Genomic DNA, 24,649 nt, shown 5'->3' on the forward strand with positions numbered 1-24,649 from the left:
CTGTGTCTGCACAGCCTATGAGTGACGTTCTACATTGTTACGTGGTTAGAAAACTTGAAGCAAAAATACTTTGTGACAGATTAAAACCATGTGAAATTCTGATGTCAGTGTCTCTGAGTAATGCTTCGTGGGAACAAAGTCAACTGTTCTACTTAGTAATATCTACACTCTCATCAGCCTGCTATGGCAGAGCAGAGAGCATAAGAGAGAAGCAAGGACCACAGAGCCTAAGGTATTCATTATACAAACCTTACCCTAGGGTGTGCCCAGCTACCTTAGAGACAGACATACTCAGAGGCAGATCTGTTTCTATGTCCAACAGTGAGGACTCAAAGAGAGACTGTGGACAGCTGAATCCAGGTTAGTCAGAAGCTTGCCCTGTCCAGGTGCCAAGGCTGCAGGCTGGCTACACCTGGACGCAGTGAGGCAGACAGCCTGTGCATTCAATTTGGCTCAGCCCAGCACTGGCAACAGGGGCAGAGCTAAGCGTAGCTCCGAAGGTTAGTGAGGATGCTCGATAAGTGGCTGATTGATTTGGCCAACTTGCAAGCAGGACAGATCTTGCAGTTGACTAAGTTCTGCAGCTGCTATGAAAATCAAACGAGTCAGCAACCTCTCTCCCCAGTGAGCCCTCTCTCTGTAAGCAGCTGACAGGTTGCACCGTTGACAGATTTGAGGATCAGCACCTCTGCTGGAGATGCTAACTGAGGGGCACCATAGCCAGGAGGCAAACAGCAGGAAGGAGAAGAGAGACAATGTGCAGCTATGATCTACAGATGAGAAAGGCTTGGCTGAGCCTTATTCACAGCCAGCCATGAAAAACTGTGAGGTGGCGAGCTGTGAAAGGAACCCTAATTCCTGGTCAAGAGAGGTCGAATCCCCTGAAAACCCTAATAGGGGTGGCTGACGCATTCCCAGCCTCCCAGATCAGGGCATCACTAGCTGCAGCCCCCCACTAATCCCTGTAGAGAGGTTTGAGACAGACCAGTTATGTAGAGCAATGCCCCAAGCTCCTCCTCCACAGGAGAGGACGTGACCACAGGTCACCTAGGCTCAAGACAGATCAATCTTAGAAACAGGACCACGCCTCTGAATATGTAGCTGAGGTCTTCCCAAGCTCTCAGACCAAACCAATAGGAAGGACCTACTGTCAGACACTGACCCATCCAAAAAGCTATATTTAAGTGTTGTGTTCAGAATTAAAGGTGTGCAGGAATTATTCCATCATCTAAGAGCTCCTGTCATAAGAGTAATGCTGCTGCTTGGGGAAGAGATCTGCTCTCCCAAAATCACCGCCAGAAGCTCCTCTGCACCCCTCGCTGCCAGCCCCGCCAAGCAACTGAAGCAGCAGCAGAAGAAAGAAGCAGAGCCAGCAGCAGGGTTGGTGGAAGCAGTCCCCTCTCCCTGCCTGAGTTTTCTCCCCTTCACCTGAACCCACACACCTAGCCAGGCCAGAGATCACTATGAAGAGCCCCTCGTACCGCCTCCCCCAGAGCCAGAGCCCTACAACAAACCAGAGGTTCCTGAAGAAGCAGCAGCAGCCCAGGGATAGGGCTAAAGAGAGAAAAAAAAAAAAAGAGAGAGAGACACTCCTTCTCTTTTCCTCATTGCTTATGGGCATCTTGACAAATTACCAAGGCAAACGGATTCTGTCTAAGTAGATAGCAGGAAATGGTCATTACGCACCACTTCTCATGTGATATCCCATACCGAATATCAACAGTCATAGCCACTGGGAAGCATGGCAGCTACCTCCAAAATGTGCAGCAATAGGAGAAAAGGCAGCATAAGCCAGAACAACTTCTGCATTGAGGCCAGAACCGTGAGTTCTCAGCCTTGTTTTAACACTACCCTTCCCTCTTCGGCAAACCACCCTTTGAGAGATAGGGTTTTAAACTAGCTCAAAACTCAGCAACAGGATCTGACTCAGGAAGACAGATTGTTAAAAATGGAGAACTGGTACAGACTCACTGACCCTCCGCTTGTCACTGGACGTGAGTAAATGAGTAATGGGTTCTGTTCTGCCCCTGTGGTGTTTGTTCAAGTCCCCATTGTGCCCTCCAGCCATTGTGTCCTGCAGATAGTATTCCAGGAAACCAGCCGAAGCCTAACAGATGTGTTTAAGATGCAGATGAAACACATACTCTGACAAACATTTACCCTAAAGGACAGCAATCAAGATCTGTTCTCAGGAGAATGAGAGCTTGACCTTTCCCCTCATTTAAACCCTAGAGTCTTAAGAACAATCCTGTGACTTTGAGAGTTTCCCCTTGTACATTTTTGGTATTTCTTTTTGACATTCTCTCATCTCCTGGGGCTTGCAACTTCCTCCTTTAAATAGCCCTTCTCCCAGCCACTCAGGGCCAACCCCTCTGTCTCCTGCGTGGGATACGTGTCAACCCGGAGCTCCGAAATACACTTTGCCTCTGCGTATTGCATCAAGACTGGTCTCTCGTGTGTCTGAGGTCCGAGACTTCCCGAGACTTAAGTAAGGGTCTCCCTTCGGGGATCTTTCACCTTCGTAATGCTGTGGCCCTTTAATGCATTTCCTCACGTTGTAGTGACACCCTACCATAAAATTATTTTCATTTCTAGTTCATAACTGTAATTTTGTCACTGTTAGGAATCACAATGCAAACAAATACCTGTACTTTCTGATGGTTTTAAGCCACCACTGTGGAAGGTTCATTCCACTTTCAAAGGGGTCGCTACCCACAGGTTGAGAACTGTTGCTCTATAATCTTACCTAGCGGCTTAGTTTTTTCCATATCCTCAGTAAAATCTTCTATAAATGATGGCAGTTACCTCTGCCAGGATTAGGTTTGTGTGTCTAAAACACTAAACAAATAGCAGGGGATGAACTGGGTTAATTAATTTTCTCTCCTATGTGTTAGGTCTTGTATTGAGTAGCTCAGGACTAGAACCACAGTTCCATAGACACAGATGCTGTGAGTCTTCCTTCTCAGATGTCTTCACTGTGTGCTTTCCATCCATAGGATAAGGTAGAGTCAGTCACAGAGTATCTGCTGCAGCTCTCCTCAGCTTTCCTGTTTTCCAGGCAATGAAGAGACTGGAAGAAGGGGCAATGGATAAATAAGCACCATTTCCTACCCAAGTAAATCCTTGTTAAGGAAACTTCCCCAAAACCTTACCCAGTAACTACAGTGTGTTTAGATACAAGATGCTGATTTTAACAAGCATAGGACTTCTTCTAGAAGGGAGTATAATAGAAAAGCAAGAGCAGACTTGGCTATGGAGGCCCACTAAGGTTGATGCTATTCTCCTTGACCAGGGTACAGAAGAGGACATTATAAGCCTGCAGATGATCACACAAGAAAAACTTAGCTACTCTGCTTTTTCCTCCAATGCCCATTATAGCCAGTTCCCACTGTTTCTGCCCAGCCCAACCATCTTCTTCTGCGAGCCTCTTTGAAGCTCCAGCTTGGGTGTCCCTTTGCTGGACTTCCAAAGTGCTCTGTGCATATTCCAATCTCATGGTTTTTCTCCAATCTTGAACAACCTTTTCATAAGCAGTGGCTAGTATGTATATGTATTATGTATTAATTATGTCTATGCCTTACTCTTTCCCATCAGACATGTGCAGGCCAATGCAATGACACATGACCCCTGAGACAATAGCTCCACCAGCCTGTGGTCTAGATGCCCACATGCTGATACGTGTACAAATGAAATGGTTCAGGTTTCAGAAATAGTACAAATGCAAAATACTTTTATTTCCTATGCTGGTTTTCAATCTTTAAGTGATAACATTTTTGATTTGCTGTATTGATGAAGTGTTTAAAATTTATTCCCCCATCACTTTTGACACAATATATTCATCTCCCAGGTGCCTTGCACTGTGGCTCACATTGATTTGTGGACCAGCACTGCTCTACTGGTGGCTTCTCAGGGGCAAAGGTCAATTTCACTGATCCTTGTTTTTAGTATCTGAATGGTATTTGTTAGGCAGTAGTAGGTTTGACAAAATCCTACATGAGATGAAAATCTTGATGCCAATTACGGCAAAGGCGAGTGAGTGAGAAAGACAATGTCAGTAAAGGATGTCAGCCCAGCAGAATCCAAATGGACCAATATAAACTCCTAGACAGAGAGAGCCAGAGAAGAGCCAGGGCATCTCTCCTAGCTAGCTATAACTGCCATCTTAACAGAGAACCCAGAGTTACTAAGAAATGAGTCTCAACTGAAGAACTGTCTAGGTTTGATTGGCCTGTGAAAATGTTTGAATAGAGATCGCCTTGATTGCTAATTGACATAAAAAGGAGCAGCCTACTGTGAGTAGCATTAATTCCCTGGGCAGATGGCCCTGGACCATGTAAGAAAGCTACCTCAGTGTATTAGTCACTTTTCTATCTTGGTTTACACCATGGCCCTGACACCTTGCAGAAGGATGAGTTTACTTGGGGCTTACACTTCCAGAGAGATAGGAGTGTGTCACCATTGTGGTGGAGACACGACAACGGGAAAGCATGGTGACTGGAATGGGAGCTGAGAGATCACCTCTGAAATCACAAGCAGCAGAGGGTGGCAGGAGGCTTTAAAAGTTCATAGCATTTCTGGAGGAGGGATGATCAAGCATTCAAATTCCTGAGACTATGGTGGACCTCTCATTCACACAACCACCTTAAATATGAGGCCGAGAGTGAGCCAGCAAGGCCATTTCTGTCTGGTTTCTACCTCAGGTTCCTACTTGGGCTCCTGCCTCCACTTCCTCAGGGATGGATTGTAGGCTGGCAGTGTAATCCAAATGAGTTTGTTCTTCCTCTAAGCTGCATGGTATTTTTCACAGCAACAGAATGAAGCAGCCAAGCGTCATTGTCTTCACCTGAAACCTGGAATAGCTTGCTACTGACATGGTCAACTTTTGAGGAGAAATACTGGAGACTATGCCGGTAAGACGCTTGGCAGAGACCCTGACATATAATGAATGATCCATAAATGTTAGATCTTTCTTTTATTAGTTTTTATGGGTCTGCTGCAAAAGAGAAGCAATTTTTAAAAAATTTGCCCAGAAGCCAACCAGCATTAAGTCATTTCCCTGCTGAATATTAAAACAGAATTTTTAATCTATGATGACAAAAATAATTTGAGCTGGCAGATGGCACCATGTCGTCACCTACTTTGTTGCTCAGAGTTGAATGGATGCTACATAAAAAAAAAATACCACACAACTCTTTGCTTGTTGTGAAAAACACCTACTCTGAGAGGCACTGCAAGTCTCTGATATTAAAATGTCCCTGTACTCAGGCTCTGGGCACTACTAGCCTTTCAGTGCTGGCGTGGTGTTGGCAGTCAGGCCCGGTTGCATAGCATCTCTGTTTTGGTGGCTTAGAGCATCTACTTCTTACCCTATCCATACACCTCCCCTAAGCCACTTTGGGATTTTGGTTCATGCTTTCCTCACAGAGCTTTCTAAGGATCCAGGCTGAAAGGACATGGGACTATGGATGAGGACAAAAGGAATATGGCGACTCCTAAAATAGCTTTGTCTTCTACAAAAAGAGCCACTTTTCATTGGCCAGAGAAAACTACCTGATTCACACCTATCTTCAAGGCAGCAGGAAGGAGTAATCCTAGAATATTATTAGAAGGGCTGGAATGGCCAGCCATGAATGGTTCTGACTGCTCCTGCCAGGAAAGGTATCCTCCTGATGTTACAGAGATGACTCAAACCAATGTCCCAAGATTACACTCTTGATAATGCTAACAAGATCCTCCTATGGTCTCACACCAGTAGAGAAAAATGAAACTCAAATATAAATGATATTCTGGGTATTCTGGCTTTGGAAAAAACCCCAAGATAGTAGATAGTGTTTTAAAACCTTTTCTTTAAACAATTTTTCAATGAAATAACACACCTAATCATGGCTGGATGGAGTCATCACAGCTTGCGCAATGAACCTGTGTTTTAGACGGCACCGGGGCTGTGTGAGGCAGAGCAGGAAGTGTGAGCCTGTGCCCTCCGCTTTCAGGGGCTGGTGTGAATGCAGCTACCAAAAGCTACAGGCCCAAGGACATTCATCTACTACATACAAGTGCAACTAACTGCAATAGCAAAATTAAAATGATTTATAACAGACTAAAATGAAAAGTATTTAAATGTCCCAATGCAGAGGATGGGCTACGTGAATGACAGACATGCTCTTGTGCTTCTCCAAGGGTGTTTATCAGCCATCGTAGGGAAATAAGCTGAGGCTTCAGTGGTGAGTAAAGTGGAAGTGCACAGTACTCCAAACAATGATCACCAGCGTTCCAAATGCCTGCAAAACAGAAACCACGGTAAGTGCTAATCATAGTTGTATCAAAATTATTTTTCTCTTAAATGTCAGGATGCAAAGGTGACTTTAAAAAGGAATCCAAACAGACTACACTTCTCCCCAGTAGAGAGGTTCTGTAAAGTTGCTATGTGAGCAGAGTTAATACTGGGAATCCCTCCAGGAGAACTGAGACCACATCGGGTACGTATGCCACATCAGGTAGGTACTCAGAACGCCTACTAGATAAACACACAGGGAGATTAATAAAGAGGACGAGGTGGGAGAAGAGTGCTGAGCTGAGAACACGTAGAAGTGGGGGGGACCCTCATCCTTATTTTAATCTTTTAAGAATTTCATACAAGAGTACACAGCGTTTATATCAGTTTACCCATTCCTGTCCCTCCTCCAGCCCCTCTCGTTTTACCTCTTGAGCTTATGAACTTAAGGTGCTGTGTGTGTGTGTGTGTGTGTGTGTGTGTGTGTGTGTGTGTGTGCGCACGCAACCTACAGAGTCCAGTAAGTGTTACCTATATGTGCATGTGTTTAGGGCTGATCATTAGCGTTAGGAAATCTATCAGGAAGTCCAGGGGACCATCTTCTATAAGAGCCCAAACTTGGTGATATTAGTCACTACTGTGAGAAACGGGGTGAGGCCTATAACAATAGGCCAGTTCTGTGTGGCCAGGAAAGTTCTAGCAGTTAAGAGCCCACAGGAAATAAAAGTCATTCCCTCCTCTCTTGACTTCCCTATCCTATAAAAACCCCTACATGCCTTCACGCATAATTTGAAACAAAATCACCCTGAAGGGCGAAGTGTGACTCCTTCTGACAAACGTGTCCCTCTGTCATTTTGCAAGCTGTTGGTCAGATAAATGTTGGGGGAAGTGAGCAGGCTACAGTTCAGCAGGCACACCTTCATTTTTCTCTTTATATTCAGAAGATAAAAGCTATAGAAAGCTCAAAATCTTTCAGCCAGGACTAACCCCACTCCCCATATTTGGTAATATCTGATGATACTGACCTGTCACAACTACGGATTGAAAGTCTAAAGATGAGGCTCAACAGCCTGTAGGACATACAAGAGCTCCCTTCCCCATCCCCCGCAACAGAAATATCTACCCTGAAGGGCCAGCGATGCCTAGGGAGAGAAACCCTGGTGTGAGTAGTTGTGTGGAAATTGGGAGAAGGAGAACTCTTGAGACCTTTAGTGTGAATAGAGTGCTTAAACTCATCCACGGCGATAGAGAAGGACAGAAGGTAGAAGGGTCACTATTTCTTGACCTAACACATTGGAAGGGAGCAGCCAGGATGTGTGATAGTGATGTACGGAGGAGCAAATGCCCCTTGCACTCCTCTTTGGATCCCTGGAAGCAGAGTTTTACCCCCGCCCCCTCCCACCCACACATACCCACTTTGTGCCCACAGACCTCCAATCTCACATGCAGGCTATGGTACCCACTCACTACATCTGTAGGTGACAGGGAGAGGTTTCCTTAGTCCACAGGCCATTGGAGAAAGTGTTCTCGCATCTTACTCCCTGCCACACAGGAACGTGTACCTGTCACATCATTTTTGCTGCTAAACAAAGACATTACAAAACCACTTGTTTAGAAAGAGGCTGTGTACTTCGCTTCAGGTCGACTGTGCTATTTTCAGATTGGCCTGAATACATGTCTTCAGCAAGTTACTTCAGGGAAGGAATAATTGATCAATTTCAAGCTACCAGGAATAGATTTTAACTCCACTCCTTTGCAAGATTGGCAGAGAGCACACAGCCCAGGCAAGGCAGGGGACTATAAGTGGACACATACCAGATTGTTGCGTCAATAAATTCCTTGTGGAGAGTTTCTTCTCTGAAGGGTTCATTTAAGCACACTCTGTCTCCATATATGATTAGTGGGTCCGCATAAGCCATAATAGTGTGGCTCAGTCTATGAACGGAGTCCATTTGGGAGACTAGGGTAGCTTCTCCCTCATAGAGAATGAAATGGTTGCCAGAGGGTCTGCTTTGGTTTTAAAAAATAAATGCTCAAAAAAGAAAATAAATGGAGTTGGCCAGGCATGATGGTATTATTATTAGTGGTCTGCGCCTGGAATCCCAACTCTTTGGAGGCTGAGGCAAAGGGGTCACCACAAGTTCGAGGCCAATGTGGTCTACAAAGCAGGACCCCCTTTTCAAAAACTCCCACCACCTCCACCACCACTGGTGCTGCCACCGCAGCTACCACCGCCATCAACCTCCACCACCACTACCACCGCCATTATCTCCACCTCCTCCACCAACACCGCCAGCCACCGCAACCTCCACCATGACAGCTGCAGCCGCTACCACTGCCCTTGCTGCTGCCATGGCCACTACTACCAGAACCACGAAACTATTATGAACACTCAAAAAGATTGTTCATTACCACCTCTTCAAACTGGGCGCGAAGGGCAACAGGAGTCGAACACGGCATATGCCAATGTTGTATGTATTTAAATTGAGATTCTGCGTATAAGAGAAAGCATGCAGCATCTGTGTTAAAAGAAAAAAACCAGTATTCACGATTTTTCCTCCTTTCTTTTGACTCTGCCCCTTACATGGTTGTCCCCTTCCTATTTTCATGTGCCTATGGGACAAATATAATTTTTTTCTGAGTGTGGTTTATACTGCCTCTTATGGTGATCTCTAGTTCTATCCATTTTCTTGCTCACAAATGACTCATAATTCTTCATGGCTGTAGAAACTCAAATATATATATATATATACATATATACACACATATATTTACATTTATATGTGTATATATATGTAAATGATACATGGTTCAAGGTCCCCATTAAAAATTATTTTCAATGAAAACTATTTTTGTAATTTCAATTGTGTGATATTCCCAGTTGCTTATAATCTAAAGATAGATAATTTTGTGGTTTTCAGCACTTTCCTACTATGAACAGTGACTTAATGGTAATGTTTTAGAAAGTTATTATTTTGGCCATGTATGAACATATGCAAAGGTTAATTTCCTAGAGTGATATCCAAGGACACACACAGTTCTTTTTTGAAGCATCTTACCAGACTGCCCTCACAAAGCCTGTCACAATTTCCACCCCATAGATCATCACTGAGGCATTATAGAAACCCCTTTTATAGAATTAAATAAGTTTAAACAATATTTTATTGACGCATTTTCTTCAGTGCTGCCTTGTTGTATGATGTAAGGCCCTTTTCACTTTGAGAGAACTGTTTTGAACTGGAAGAGATGTGCTTATTAATGCTGTAGTTTGAGAACTCTGTTCTACAAGCTGTTGGTTGCAATGAGACCTCTTTTATAAGGACTTCAAGGTTCTGCTACCCAGCCACCCAGTCCTCTACTGTTGCTGCTGCAGTTACAATGGGGCCTTTCTACGCTGCTCCAAAACGCTGCATTGTACACATAGATGGTTGGCAGAGGGTCAACCTGCCTGTCAATGTGATGGGTTTCTTCACAGCTCCTGATGCTTGTATTTTTATGACCTTCCCAAGGACATATAGTATTTTTCTTTTATTATGAAATATTTCAAGAATATATAAAGTAGATTAATACAAATCTTCCATTAACAAGATTTAAATTTTATTTTGTCAAAACATAAGTTATCTATACTGCCGTGCACAATTGTGTGTGCCTGTGTGCGTCTGTTGGCTGTACATTTTGAAACTAAGTCTAGACATCATGCCATTTCTTCCATAAATTTCAATGGAATGTAGATGTTTTATGCACATGTAAAGCAGGAAACAGGGATTATAGAACATGGTATAATAAATATAAATATATAATTTACATATAATATGATAAAAAGTAAAAATAATATAAATATAAAAATAAATTTAAAAAAACACACCCAGATCAGGAGAATGTAGGGTAGCCAATCCCCAGTTGGGGTAAGGGGAGGATGCCCATTCCCACAAAGGAAAAGTTGAAAAGTGGTCGCTAGAACCTGGCACGTTTACTTGTGCTTTCTTGACTCCTGATCTGAAGTGTAACCTGAAATACTCAGTGGCGTCCAACCTCTATGTGTCAAAGGAGTTCAAAGGGCATAAGTACTGCTAGAGGTGTGACTTTCAATCCCTCTATCTCAATAAATTAAAGTGTAAATAGAACAAAATCCTGCAAAACTATAACCTACCTGGCATTTGGGAAGTATCTCAAATATTAGAGAATTGCACAATGCTCGCTATTTGAATGCTCACAGAAGAACAACTGAGGTGGACTGATGTCATGCCTACAAAAGGGACAACAACCTCAAACCCACTGATATTATATGCACCTTGTTCTTAGAAAACTAGAAATCATGAAAGAACAATATCTAGGAACATCCACATGTATCTCAAATTTAAGTAATGTACTTAAAAATAATATACAGTTCAAGAAAGAATTCACAGATTAAAGAACAAATAATAACTGAGAAAACAGGCAAGAGAAAAAAATAGTGTTAGGAGAACATGTAAAAGGAAGTGGACAGCCATGATGCACCTGTAAGGAGAAGGGAAGAGCTCAAATTAATATTTCTGCATCAACATTAAACAGGCAGCAAAGAGTTAGTGTGCAGCAGCCAGACAGAGGTCAGGAACAGATCATAAGAATCAATAAGGTTGGAATCGGAAAAAGCAGAGAAAAATGAATGAAACCAAAAGTTGTTTCACAAGAAGGATGACCAAAATGTGGATGCTTCACTCCTTCTTAAAAAGGGGAACAAAAATATCCATAGGAGGGGATAAGGAGGCAAAGTTTAGAGCAGAGACTGAAAGAACGGCCATTCAGAGCCTGCCCCACATGTGGCCCATACATATACAGCCACCAAACTAGATAAGATGGATGAAGCAAAGAAGTGCAGGCTGACAGGAATTGGATGTAGATCTCTCCTAAGAGACACAGCCAGAACACGTCAAATACAGAGGTGAATGCTAGTAGCAAATCACTGAACTGAGAATAGGACCCCATTGGAGGAATTAAAGGAAGGATTGTAAGAGCTGAAGGAGCTTGCAACCCCATAAGAACAACAATGCCAACCAACCAGAGCTTCCAGGGTCTAAACTTGTATACCCAAAGACTATACATGGACTGACCCATGGCTCCAACTGCATATGTAGCAAAGGATGGCCTTGTTGGGCACCAATTGAAGGAGAAGTCCTTAGTCTTCCCAAGGTTGGACCCCCTCCCCAGTCTAGGGGATTGTCAGTTGGGGGGGTAAGGGAGGTGGATGGGGTGGGGAACACCCTTATAGAAGGGGATGGGGAGAGGTTGGGGGCTTATGGACAGGAAACCGGGAAAGGGAATAACATTTGAAATGTAAATAAGAAATACCCACTAAAAAAAATTAAAAAAAGAAAACTGTCTAGCCAGACCAGAGAATCAAGGAAAAGGATAGCATATCACTAATAAAACTAAGGAGAGTGGGTGTACACTTGTAAGACTAACATTTTGGAGGCTGGGAGTCAAGGACATAAGTTCAAGGACAGCATAGGTGACAATGTGAACCACTCAAAACACCAGAAAATAGAGGGAAAGGGAAGGAGAGAACGGAAAGGGGAGGAAGAGGGGGGGAGGAGGGAGAGGAGGAAGGAGGGAAGGGGAGAATGAATAAGAATAAGAATTCTAGGCCAATTTGTCTGTGCCAGCCAGTTGAGGAAAATTTTTGACTTAAATTCCATAAAATTATCATCTTGCAAAGAAGACTTTATGAATACACTCAAATTTGCTTCATATGGTCAGTATTCTGATGCCCAGACTAAAGAAAGACATTGAAAAAAATACAAAGGAGCCCTAAGGAGCATGAGCAAAACAATTATACATTGAATTCTAGCAAACCTAATCCAGCAAAAGGGGTTACATTTCAATACAATGGGTTTAACTAAAAAAGATGCAAGTTCGTTTTAATATTAAAAAAAAATCAATACATTGAGTAACGTAGTAGGATTGCAGTATGCCAGAAGAATATGCAAAAATATAAACTGCCTTTTTATAGCAATGAATCTTTGGAGGGGAAGTCTGTTGGGTGTGGCATAGACCATTTAGATGATCTCAAAGTCCCTCTGCACAGATGTTGATCAGTTCTAACAATGCAAGAAGAGAACCCAGGATGTCGACTGGCTGGACCACCGAGTACTCCCAGGAACTAGACCACTAACCAAGGAGTGTACCAGGAGGGATCCATGACTCCAGATACATATGTAACAGACATCAATGGGAGGGGAAGCCCTTTGTCCTGTGGAGGCTTGATGCTCTAGAGTAGAGGGGTGCTAGAGCAGTGGGGTAGGAGAGGTTGGGTGGCTGGGGGAGCACCCTCATAGAGTCAAAGGGAAATGGGGAGAGGGCAGATGTGGGATGGGGGTTTGTGGAGGGGTAACTGGGAAGTGGGATATCATTTGAGATGTAAACAAATGGCAAGGTTAATAAAAAAAAGAAAGGAAGGAAGGGAAGGAGGGAGGGAGAGAGGGAAGGAGGAAGGAAGGAAGGAAGGAAGGAAGGAAGGAAGGAAGGAAGGAAGGAAGGAAGGAAGAAGAGACTCTTGACAGTAGAGAAGTCCACTGTGATCAGAATTAGTGTTACTCGGGCAGTAGGGGAGAGGGAATCCTCATCCCCTGATATGACACCCTCAAAAACACAATAGCAATGATTTTTGTTCATGGGAAAAGGACAGAAATATTCAGTTGAGAGAATGCTTTACTTTTTACTTTAACTATTGTTATAAAAGGCTGAAAAACATTTAGACTAAAGGAGAGTAAAGAACTCCAAAGGCTCCAGGCGTAGGGCTGGTAAGAGACTGCTGCAAAGGACTTCATTGTTACAGTGCAAAACCGGACCGTGGATGTAGATCAATGCTGTACAGTGCAGATGCGAAGGGCCTGGTGCTATAACTCCACTGTGGTCACGCAAGAGACTATCGGTGAGACTCGGGAAGGATGAAGAAACAAGGGGTGAAGTAAAGGAGGGGGTGAGGCATGGGCATACGACTCTCAAGTGCTTCACATACACAAAAAGTCACACGTGCATTTTCCTGAACCAATCTTCAAAGAGTATTCGGGGATTCTGACATGCCATTTCACCTTTGAAATCATGGGAGAAGCTGCCCTTCATTTATACAACCTAGACCTGCCTTCCTGCTTATCTACTGGTGCAGCATTGATGAAAGTTAGTTTCCCCGTCTTGGTGATGTCCTCCCTGTTAATGACAGGGGTTTTCTGGGTTCAGTGCCAACAACCCATCTGAGGAAGAGTGAAGAGGCCGCTTGGAACTGTAAGAGTGCGTGACTTGGCTTTAGTTTGTCATTTGAGCTCTTAATATCCATGAGTCTGTCTATTTGAAAAGGAGGACGACGAACTAGAGAAAAGTGCTCCTCTCACGGGGCTGCTGTGAGAGTCACACTAAGATTCATTCTTGCATGACATTAGGAAATTATAAAAACGATGCCATTATCAGTTCACACCAATGCTCTGCTCCAAAGCCCTGTAGCCCCACCCCTAAGTCCTTGTCGTGGCTTTAGTGTCTCATTGGGAGTAGCCTGTCGCTGTCTGGTCTTTCGCCTGTTACTGCCTTCCATTTCATAGACACATCAACCACCAGTCTACCCAGCTCCATCCTTAGTCTGGGCCACCCTTAGTTCCCACACACGGGGCTTCTGCCCATTTCCACTGTGGTTTTATATATAAATGTAATCACTGAGGCTTCTCCTAAAAGACCACATCCAAAGAGTCTCACCCATGGAATCCCCCTACTTTACAATATTACCATTAGCCTATGTACTAAATGCTTTCTAAGAAGCCTCTTGACATCGCCAGTAAATATTCCCACTGCTCCTGAAAAGACACTGAATCAAATTGTGTTTGGGGGCCAGCAAGATGCCTCAGTGGGTAAAGGCAGTTGACAGATCTGAGTTTGATTTCCATGACCCTCAAGAGGAGAAGCTCCCCGCCCCCCAATCAATTGTCCTGTCGCCTCTGCCTGTAAAACATGGCAGTGTGTACCCCTGCCCTGCCACATGTACAGAATTAAAATAAAACGAGAAAAAAAATTGTAAAATGTCTTTTCATTTTAGGTTGTTAACAACAGTCTTTGGGATTACCACAGATTAATTATTTAACAAATGACCCAGTCAGGCTTGAAATCACTTGAGTCCTGTTTCTAGAGGAAGAATGTTGATAAGAGGTACACATTTCAGAGACAGAGACCTATTGGGATATTTGATCATTTCCTTCCCAGTGATCCCACACAGTTCTTGATACAGGTCATGCCCCTCCCCCACTCCCACCCCCATATATTGTTTTGTCTTTTTTTCCCTTCCTATACCTAAGCTCCAGATGTGTGGCAGCTGTTCTTTCACTTGTAAATAAACTAAGAGCCTCCTATTTCAGACTCAGCCTCCTCTAGTCTCAGGAAGGGGGATACATCCTGAAAACTCGGCAATTATATCTGATAGGCAGTGACACAGGCAGCTCGCCTCTGTCAACACCCCTGCTGACAAATGACAATCAAGATTCCACCGCTGCCTGGGACGTGGGCCATTTGGGACCTTCCAAGTCATATCTCGAGATAAGACTCATCCTGGTTTTCATTATCGAAGAAGGAGTTTCTTGTCTTTATTAACAGCGACCCTAACGTAACCCCATCAGAACTGCAGGCTGTCATATCTGATGCACAAATACTGCCTTCTGTCTGAGAGTCAGCCATGAAATCAGGACTATATCGTGGATTTTATGATTGCAGATAAGACCCCACTCAGTACTAAAAATGTAGTTATTAAGTTTTCTTTGACTTTTAACATGGAGGCCCCACCAGAATGCCTACATAGATCTTTCCATTCTGGGCCAACAATAATGTTGCCCTGGGATCTATACCTTGGACATCCCTCATCCCAGGCTATCTTCTGTAGTTTCTGGCATTGAGTTTTTGGGGGTGAAAGGGTTTTGTATTATGGAGTCTCCTTCTAAATAATTTCTCGTTTATTGCTGTCTAGTTGTGTTTGTGCCTTAAGCATACCTTAATTATTTTTGTATAATGGGTACCTGGTTCACACCAATAAATAGAAGCTACCAAGAATTTTTGATTTTTCCCAATTGAGTGTTGTCTGGCAACAGTTTTCAGGATATTTTGAAAGGCTGGCATCAAGGAGGCTCACATCTGCCCAGGCCTGAGGCCTGTCTTAACTATTCTGCTATCAAAGGTGTGATGTGTTATACCCACACCACAGAAACTGTGTACTGTTCACTTGAAAAGAAACCCTGAATTGTTCTGTTCTCCCTCAGAAGACTTAAAGTAAGTGCTTGATTTGACCTAAGAGTGATATATGATTCCCATTTCCAGTTTATAGAGCATGGATGTTCAACTAGTAAAGTCCATTTAAAACAAAATCATAAAATCTTCAAAATCTTAAACATTTGGCTCCCAAGCTTTTCTGATGAGAGATAACTGGCAGGCACCACCACTCTCTCATGTATTTATAAAAGACAACATGTTCATCTTTCTCACAAACAAAAGTATTCAGACTTTCCCTCACGGGTGTCTTACCAAACCTCAGACATGTCCTTTTAGTCATAATTTATTGTTGAAAGTCGAGCATTATTTTCTTCCTGCCTTTCCTTCCCTCCAACCCCTCCCATTGGTATTGGATAACTAATTGAGTGTTTTCCCAGGCAGACCCTGTCTCCCCCTCTCAATATTCTTCAGACACCTACAGATCTCTGACTAGGGCTGGAGCCCTGCAAACTTCCCCTTCCACATTAGCACGTCCCTGATGCTGTTAGTGTTCAGGTCTCGTTTTGGCAGCCATGTTGATGAGACTTCATAAGTTCAGTCGTCCTTCAGAAATTTGGAGGAGACACAATCTCACAGACAACTTCATGTTCCTTGACTCCTACTACACAAATCTCTTGTTCTCTGAAGATTTTAAAAACATATTTTTATATTTTGAGAATATAATATGAGTTTATCATGGTTCCCCCCTCCTCAGATGTTCCCATATCCCCCCTTATCAATCCCCCAGCTCCATATACCGACAGAGACTTGGTATTATTTATGAAAGCTTAACCCTTGTAGCTTAGGCTTGCTCCCAGCTAGCTTGTACAACATAATTAGCCCTTTCTATTCTAGCCCACATTTTCAACATGGCCTCTTACTTCTTGATCAGTTCCTGTTCAACCAACTTCCTCTGTATCTGGCTAGCAAGTCCTCCTGCCTCTCAATTCTTCCCACAGTTCCTAGCTCTGCCTGGATGTCCTGCCTTTTTCCTCCTGGCCTGCAATAGGCCATCAGCCTTTTAGTAAACCGATCATAAAGTGACAGAAAAGAATGTTTAAAAAATATGATCCTGGGGTTGGGCTGAGCAATTAAAATAGCAATACTGAGGTCCAGATAGCACTCCACTAGTATAGAAATCAACATTTGAACAATACAAAGACAACCTTTACACAGTGCACAAAACAATTATCCCAAAAACCTCTCCCCTACTTTGATCTCTTTCAAAGTCATGGCCTTCTTTTCCTTAACTATTGTTTTATATGTGTGTGTGTGTGTGTGTGTGTGTGTGTGTGTGTGTGTGTATATATATATATATATATAATATATGTATATATATTATTCTATATATTATATATGTAATATATATACATATATATACAATATAGGATATATATATACACACAATATACACCCATAAATATGAAATGTTGAGTTTGTAAAATGTTACTAGGATATATATGTTCTTAGGGCTGACCATCTGATATTACATAACCAATTGGTGTCCTGTTACCTGGGAAAGACTACTTATCTAGCTTGCAGCATTCCTTAGTTTCCTGTAGTTCTTTGTCTAAGCCTGTTGCCTCATACACTTTCTCCCATTCACTTTATCATGTTTTATTGGTGTTGACTTTGCTCAACTCATATTTAGGTAGATATTCTGTTGAAACATTACAGGTATAGTGTTTGACATTTATAGGAAACGCAATTTCACAGCAAGCTCCCAGATCTCAAAGGAGATCTTACAATTTTCTGCCCCTTATCCAAAATGATCCCTGAGCTTAGGCATGGGGGTTGTAGATGTGTCACCTGGAAATGAATTCCACAACTTTGCACTTTGATTGGCTGTGGTGTTCTGTAATGGTTTCTATCTGTTGCAAAGACATGTTTCCTTTGTAAGAGGTGAGAACTATACTTATCTGTGGGCATATAGATCAATATTTACAATGTAGTTAAGGATCATGTTGGTTTAATAAAGTGGTGGTTGTGGGTTCTCCTACAAGATCCATTATTTCACTCGCTCTGGGTAGTTGGCTAGGTTTCTTTCTTTCTTTTTTTTTTTTCATGTGTCTTTTTTTTTTATTAACTTGAGTATTTCTTATATACATTTCGAGTGTTATTCCCTTTCCCGGTATCCGGGCAAACATCCCCCTCCCCCCTCCCCTTCCTTATGGGTGTTCCCCTCCCAACCCTCCCCACATTGCCGCCCTCCCCCCAACAGTCTAGTTCACTGGGGGTTCAGTCTTAGCAGGACCCAGGGCTTCCCCTTCCACTGGTGCTCTTACTAGGATATTCATTGCTACCTATGAGGTCAGAGTCCAGGGTCAGTCCATGTATAGTCTTTAGGTAGTGGCTTAGTCCCTGGAAGCTCTGGTTGCTTAGCATTGTTGTACATATGGGGTCTCGAGCCCCTTCAAGATCTTCCAGTTCTTTCTCTGATTCCTTCAACGGGGGTCCTATTCTCAGTTCAGTGGTTTGCTGCTGGCATTCGCCTCTGTATTTGCTGTATTCTGGCTGTGTCTCTCAGGAGCGATCTACATCCGGCTCCTGTCAGCCTGCACTTCTTTGCTTCATCCATCTTGTCTAATTGGGTTGCTGTATATGTATGGGCCACATGTGGGGCAGGCTCTGAATGGGTGTTCCTTCAGTCTCTGTTTTAATCTTTGCCTCTCTCTTCCCTGCCAAGGGTATTCTTGTTCCCCTTTTAAAGAAGGAGTGAAGCATTCACATTTTGATCATCCGTCTTGAGTTTCATTTGTTCTAGGCATCTAGGGTAATTCAAGCATTTGGGCTAATAGCCACTTATCAATGAGTGCATACCATGTATGTCTTTCTGTGATTGGGTTAGCTCACTCAGGATGATGTTTTCCAGTTCTAACCATTTGCCTACGAATTTCATAAAGTCGTTGTTTTTGATAGCTGAGTAATATTCCATTGTGTAGATGTACCACATTTTCTGTATCCATTCCTCTGTTGAAGGGCATCTGGGTTCTTTCCAGCTTCTGGCTATTATAAATAAGGCTGCAATGAACATAGTGGAGCACGTGTCTTTTTTATATGTTGGGGCATCTTTTGGGTATATGCCCAAGAGAGGTATAGCTGGATCCTCAGGCAGTTCAATGTCCAATTTTCTGAGGAACCTCCAGACTGATTTCCAGAATGGTTGTACCAGTTTGCAATCCCACCAACAATGGAGGAGTGTTCCTCTTTCTCCACATCCTCGCCAGCATCTGTTGTCCCCTGAGTTTTTGATCATAGCCATTCTCACTGGTGTGAGGTGAAATCTCAGGGTTGCTTTGATTTGCATTTCCCTTATGACTAAAGATGTTGAACATTTCTTTAGGTGTTTCTCAGCCATTCGGCATTCCTCAGCTGTGAATTGTTTGTTTAGCTCTGAACCCCATTTTTTAATAGGGTTATTTGTTTCCCTGCGGTCTAACTTCTTGAGTTCTTTGTATATTTTGGATATAAGGCCTCTATCTGTTGTAGGATTGGTAAAGATCTTTTCCCAATCTGTTGGTTGCCGTTTTGTCCTAACCACAGTGTCCTTTGCCTTACAGAAGCTTTGCAGTTTTATGAGATCCCATTTGTCGATTCTTGATCTTAGAGCATAAGCCATTGGTGTTTTGTTCAGGAAATTATTTCCAGTGCCCATGTGTTCCAGATGCTTCCCTAGTTTTTCTTCTATTAGTTTGAGTGTGTCTGGTTTGATGTGGAGGTCCTTGATCCACTTGGACTTAAGCTTTGTACAGGGTGATAAGCATGGATCGATCTGCATTCTTCTACATGTTGCCCTCCAGTTGAACCAGCACCATTTGCTGAAAATGCTATCTTTTTTCCATTGGATGGTTTTGGCTCCTTTGTCAAAAATCAAGTGACCATAGGTGTGCGGGTTCATTTCTGGGTCTTCAATTCTATTCCATTGGTCTATCTGTCTGTCTCTGTACCAATACCATGCAGTTTTTATCACTATTGCTCTGTAATACTGCTTGAGTTCCGGGATAGTGATTCCCCCTGAAGTCCTTTTATTGTTGAGGATAGCTTTAGCTATCCTGGGTTTTTTGTTATTCCAGATGAATTTGCAAATTGTTCTGTCTAACTCTTTGAAGAATTGGATTGGTATTTTGATGGGGATTGCATTGAATCTGTAGATTGCTTTTGGTAAAATGGCCATTTTTACTATATTAATCCTGCCAATCCATGAGCATGGGAGATCTTTCCATCTTCTGAGGTCTTCTTCAATTTCTTTCCTCAGTGTCTTGAAGTTCTTATTGTACAGATCTTTTACTTGCTTGGTTAAAATCACACCGAGGTACTTTATATTATTTGGGTCTATTATGAAGGGTGTCGTTTCCCTAATTTCTTTCTCGGCTTGTTTCTCTTTTGTATAGAGGAAGGCAACTGATTTATTTGAGTTAATTTTATACCCTGACACTTTGCTGAAGTTGTTTATCAGCTTTAGTAGTTCTCTGGTGGAACTTTTGGGATCACTTAAATATACTATTATGTCATCTGCAAATAGTGATATTTTGACCTCTTCTTTTCCGATCTGTATCCCTTTGATCTCCTTTTGTTGTCTGATTGCTCTGGCTAGAACTTCAAGAACTATATTGAATAAGTAGGGAGAGAGTGGGCAGCCTTGTCTAGTCCCTGATTTTAGTGGGATTGCTTCAAGTTTCTCTCCATTTAGTTTAATGTTAGCAACTGGTTTGCTGTATATGGCTTTTACTATGTTTAGGTATGGGCCTTGAATTCCTATTCTTTCCAGGACTTTTATCATGAAGGGGTGTTGAATTTTGTCAAATGCTTTCTCAGCATCTAATGAAATGATCATGTGATTCTGTTCTTTCAGTTTGTTTATATAATGGATCACGTTGATGGTTTTCCGTATATTAAACCATCCCTGCATGCCTGGGATGAAGCCTACTTGATCATGGTGGATGATTGTTTTGATGTGCTCTTGAATTCGGTTTGCCAGAATTTTATTGAGTATTTTTGCATCGATATTCATAAGGGAAATTGGTCTGAAGTTCTCTTTCTTTGTTGTGTCTTTGTGTGGTTTAGGTATAAGAGTAATTGTGGCTTCGTAGAAGGAGTTCGGTAGGGCTCCATCTGTTTCAATTTTGTGGAATAGTTTGGATAATATTGGTATGAGGTCTTCTATGAAGGTTTGATAGAATTCTGCACTAAACCCGTCTGGACCTGGGCTCTTTTTGGTTGGGAGACCTTTAATGACTGCTTCTATTTCCTTAGGAGTTATGGGGTTGTTTAACTGGTTTATCTGTTCCTGATTTAACTTCGATACCTGGTATCTGTCTAGGAAATTGTCCATTTCCTGAAGATTTTCAAATTTTGTTGAATATAGGTTTTTATAGTAAGATCTGATGATTTTTTGTATTTCCTCCGAATCTGTAGTTATGTCTCCCTTTTCATTTCTGATTTTGTTAATTTGGACACACTCTCTGTGTCCTCTCGTTAGTCTGGCTAAGGGTTTATCTATCTTGTTGATTTTCTCAAAGAACCAACTTTTGGTTCTGTTGATTCTTTCTATGGTCCTTTTTGTTTCTACTTGGTTGATTTCAGCTCTGAGTTTGATTATTTCCTGCCTTCTACTCCTCCTGGGTGTATTTGCTTCTTTTTGTTCTAGAGCTTTTAGATGTGCTGTCAAGCTGCTGACATATGCTCTTTCCTGTTTCTTTCTGCAGGCACTCAGCGCTATGAGTTTTCCTCTTAGCACAGCTTTCATTGTGTCCCATAAGTTTGAGTATGTTGTATCTTCATTTTCATTAAATTCTAAAAAGTTTTTAATTTCTTTCTTTATTTCTTCCTTGACCAGGTTATCATTGAGTAGAGCATTGTTCAATTTCCAAGTATATGTGGGCATTCTTCCTTGATTGTTATTGAAGACCAGTTTTAGGCCGTGGTGGTCCGATAGCACGCATGGGATTATTTCTATCTTTCTGTACCTGTTGAGGCCCGTTTTTTGACCAATTATATGGTCAATTTTGGAGAAAGTACCATGAGGAGCTGAGAAGAAGGTATATGTATATCCTTTTGCTTTAGGATAGAATGTTCTATAAATATCCGTTAAGTCCATTTGGCTCATGACTTCTCTTAGTCTGTCTACATCTCTGTTTAATTTCTGTTTCCATGATCTGTCCATTGATGAGAGTGGGGTGTTGAAATCTCCCACTATTATTGTGTGAGGTGCAATGTGTGTTTTGAGCTTTAGTAAGGTTTCTTTTACATATGTAGGTGCCCTTGTATTTGGGGCATAGATATTTAGGATTGAGAGTTCATCTTGATGGATTTTTCCTTTGATGAATATGAAGTGTCCTTCCTTATCTTTTTTGATGACTTTTAGTTGAAAATTGATTTTATTTGATATTAGAATGGCTACTCCAGCTTGCTTCTTCTGACCATTTGCTTGGAAAATTGTTTTCCAGCCTTTCACTCTGAGGTAATGTCTGTCTTTGTCTCTGAGGTTTGTTTCCTGTAGGCAGCAGAATGCAGGGTCCTCATTGCATATCCAGTTTGTTAATCTATGTCTTTTTATTGGGGAGTTGAGGCCATTGATGTTGAGAGATATTAAGGAATAGTGATTATTGCTTCTCGTTATATTCATATTTGGATGTGAGGTTATGTTTGTGTGCTCTCATTCTCTTTCTTTTGTTGCCAAGACGATTAGTTTCTTGCTTCTTCTAGGGTATAGCTTGCCTCCTTATGTTGGGCTTTACCATTTATTATCCTTTGTAGTGCTGGATTTGTAGAAAGATATTGTGTAAATTTGGTTTTGTCATGGAATATCTTGGTTTCTCCATCTATGTTAATTGAGAGTTTTGCAGGATACAGTAACCTGGGCTGGCATTTGTGTTCTCTTAGGGTCTGTATGACATCAGTCCAGGATCTTCTGGCCTTCATAGTTTCTGGCGAGAAGTCTGGTGTGATTCTGATAGGTCTGCCTTTATATGTTACTTGACCTTTTTCCCTTACTGCTTTTAATATTCTTTCTTTATTTTGTGCGTTTGGTGTTTTGACAATTATGTGACGGGAGGTGTTTCTTTTCTGGTCCAATCTATTTGGAGTTCTGTAGGCTTCTTGTATGCCTATGGGTATCTCTTTTTTTAGGTTAGGGAAGTTTTCTTCTATGATTTTGTTGAAGATATTTACTGGTCCTTTGAGCTGGGAGTCTTCACTCTCTTCTATGTTGGCTAGGTTTCTTGTACCAGGCATGATTTCCCTCTTGGTCTTCAGTCCAATTAGAGAGATTTTGTGGTTACTGTGATCTGTCTTTGAAATTATGGAGGCCATGCTAGTGTTGTTGTGGTTTCTAAGTATATCATATCTGTGTAGGATTCCCTCCTTTTAGAAGCTTGCATAGTACCTTCTGGTACCACAAAAGCTAGTCCTCAGGGAGGAGGCACTCTGATTAGTCCAGCCCAGGGCTTCTGAGTCCTGTGTTCACAGTACATGGGGACTTATCTTCCATCTCTGGAGGGCAAACAAGGGCAATAGCAAAAGCCTATAATGTTTTGGGAGTCTCTTGGACAACCCTGACTAACAATTCAAAAGAGGACTTCTTATGCCTGATATTGGGGTCTTTGACAGATGGTCTGAGGCACTTGGGAGGAAGCACTGTCAGCCAAAGTGGTAAAATATTTAAACTACACATATATGTTTATATACTGAATGACATGTATTATTGGCATGTTTAGGAAGATAGTTAATAGTGTGACTCCTTAAATTTTCAGATGTCCTTACTGTCATTTTGCTCTCATTCTATATTTTTATCCCTTCTTCCTCCTTATGGTCCCCTGATATCCCAGTTTCTCCATTTTCCTCTTCAGGTCAGTACTATCCTGCTATTCCCCTCTCTGTTGGTCATCCCACCCCTCCCCTGCAATGGTAACTTCTTACTTTCCTGGCTTCTGAGGTTACTCCAGGTTACGTGCTCATGTCTATAGATTTGAAACTAGGATGTTGTATTTGTCTTTCTGGGTCCTGGTTACCTCACTCAATATGACCTTTTCTAGTTCCACCCATTTATCTCTTGGACAACCTCAGATCTGTCTTGCTGGATATGCTAGGAATACAAGGCTTTGATTGCTTTTTGTATGAGTTAGTTCCCTGGTTTGTGTATGTGATGAGCAACCTTGAGTAAAGTAATTAATATCTTTATCTGAGCTACTGTTTGCTGCAATATGGTAGATTCTCAGTCTCAGTGCTATTCCCACCCCATGTAAGGCAAAGAATGACACCAGCCCCTCCACATCTGCCTGTGGGACCTGGGCTTAGAAAACTGGCAACTTGCTGTACTCTGACTACTGTTATTTTCCTGAGACATAAATTCTTTTATTTCTGACACAGGAGACTTGTGTCAACATGCCAACAAAAAACACGACACACAAAGACTTCTCATAGTTCTTAGCAACTGTGAGAATGACATTTTAAAAATATGTATTGATTTATTTATGTATGTGGTATAAGTATGATGTACATGTGAGTACAGGTGTCTGCCAAAACCAGAAGAGGGCATTAGATTAGATTCCTTGGAGCTGGAGTCACACCGTGTAACATGGTTGTGAGCTACCTAAAATGGGTGCTTGGAAACTGAACTCACATCTTTAAGTACTAAAAAATAGAATTTTAATATGATTTAAACTTACAGTCCTTTGTTTCTGTGGGAAACAGTCTAAGATCATAGAAAGATAAAAGAGATTTCTTATATACATTATAGAAACATCAAAGTCAAAATGGCAGATTTTTGTCTTTGAAAGGAAGAGTGTGTAGAAACTTTCTAAATGTGAATCCATTTTCCCCAGGTTGGAGAAAAGGCACTTCTGGGTTTTGGATTATTTAATAATCATACAAATGAGCTGAAGTGTATGTCAGTATGAGGGTACAGAAGGAATGGGAGCATGAATTGCTTCTGGCTTTCTGAGACTTCCCAGGAACTCAAGAAACTGGGGAGTCAGGTAGGGGCTAGCCTGATGAATCAGCAGTTGAGAGTGAGTACTGATCTTGCAGAAGACCTGAATTTGGTTCCCAACACCCATCCTAGATGGCTCATAGTTCATGACCACCCTTAACTCCAGCTCCGGGAGGTCCAACACCATTTCCTGG

General features: G+C 42.1%; 1 long non-coding RNA gene across 1 annotated transcript in view; it reads right to left on the reverse strand.

Moving 5' to 3' along the window:
- Window positions 1-6,098: 6,098 nt before the first annotated feature.
- LOC102555989 (uncharacterized) overlaps window positions 6,099-24,649 on the reverse strand; it is a 38,519-nt gene continuing 19,968 nt past the window's right edge. Inside the window, exon 3 of the long non-coding RNA XR_015648147.1 lies at window positions 6,099-6,278. This is a non-coding gene — a long non-coding RNA (uncharacterized LOC102555989). The remainder of the gene's footprint in view (window positions 6,279-24,649) is intronic.

The sequence above is a fragment of the Rattus norvegicus genome, chromosome 1 (assembly GCF_021556685.1).
Source record: "Rattus norvegicus strain SHRSP/BbbUtx chromosome 1, alternate assembly SHRSP_T2T, whole genome shotgun sequence".
In the NCBI taxonomy this organism is placed as follows: Eukaryota; Metazoa; Chordata; class Mammalia; order Rodentia; family Muridae; genus Rattus; species Rattus norvegicus.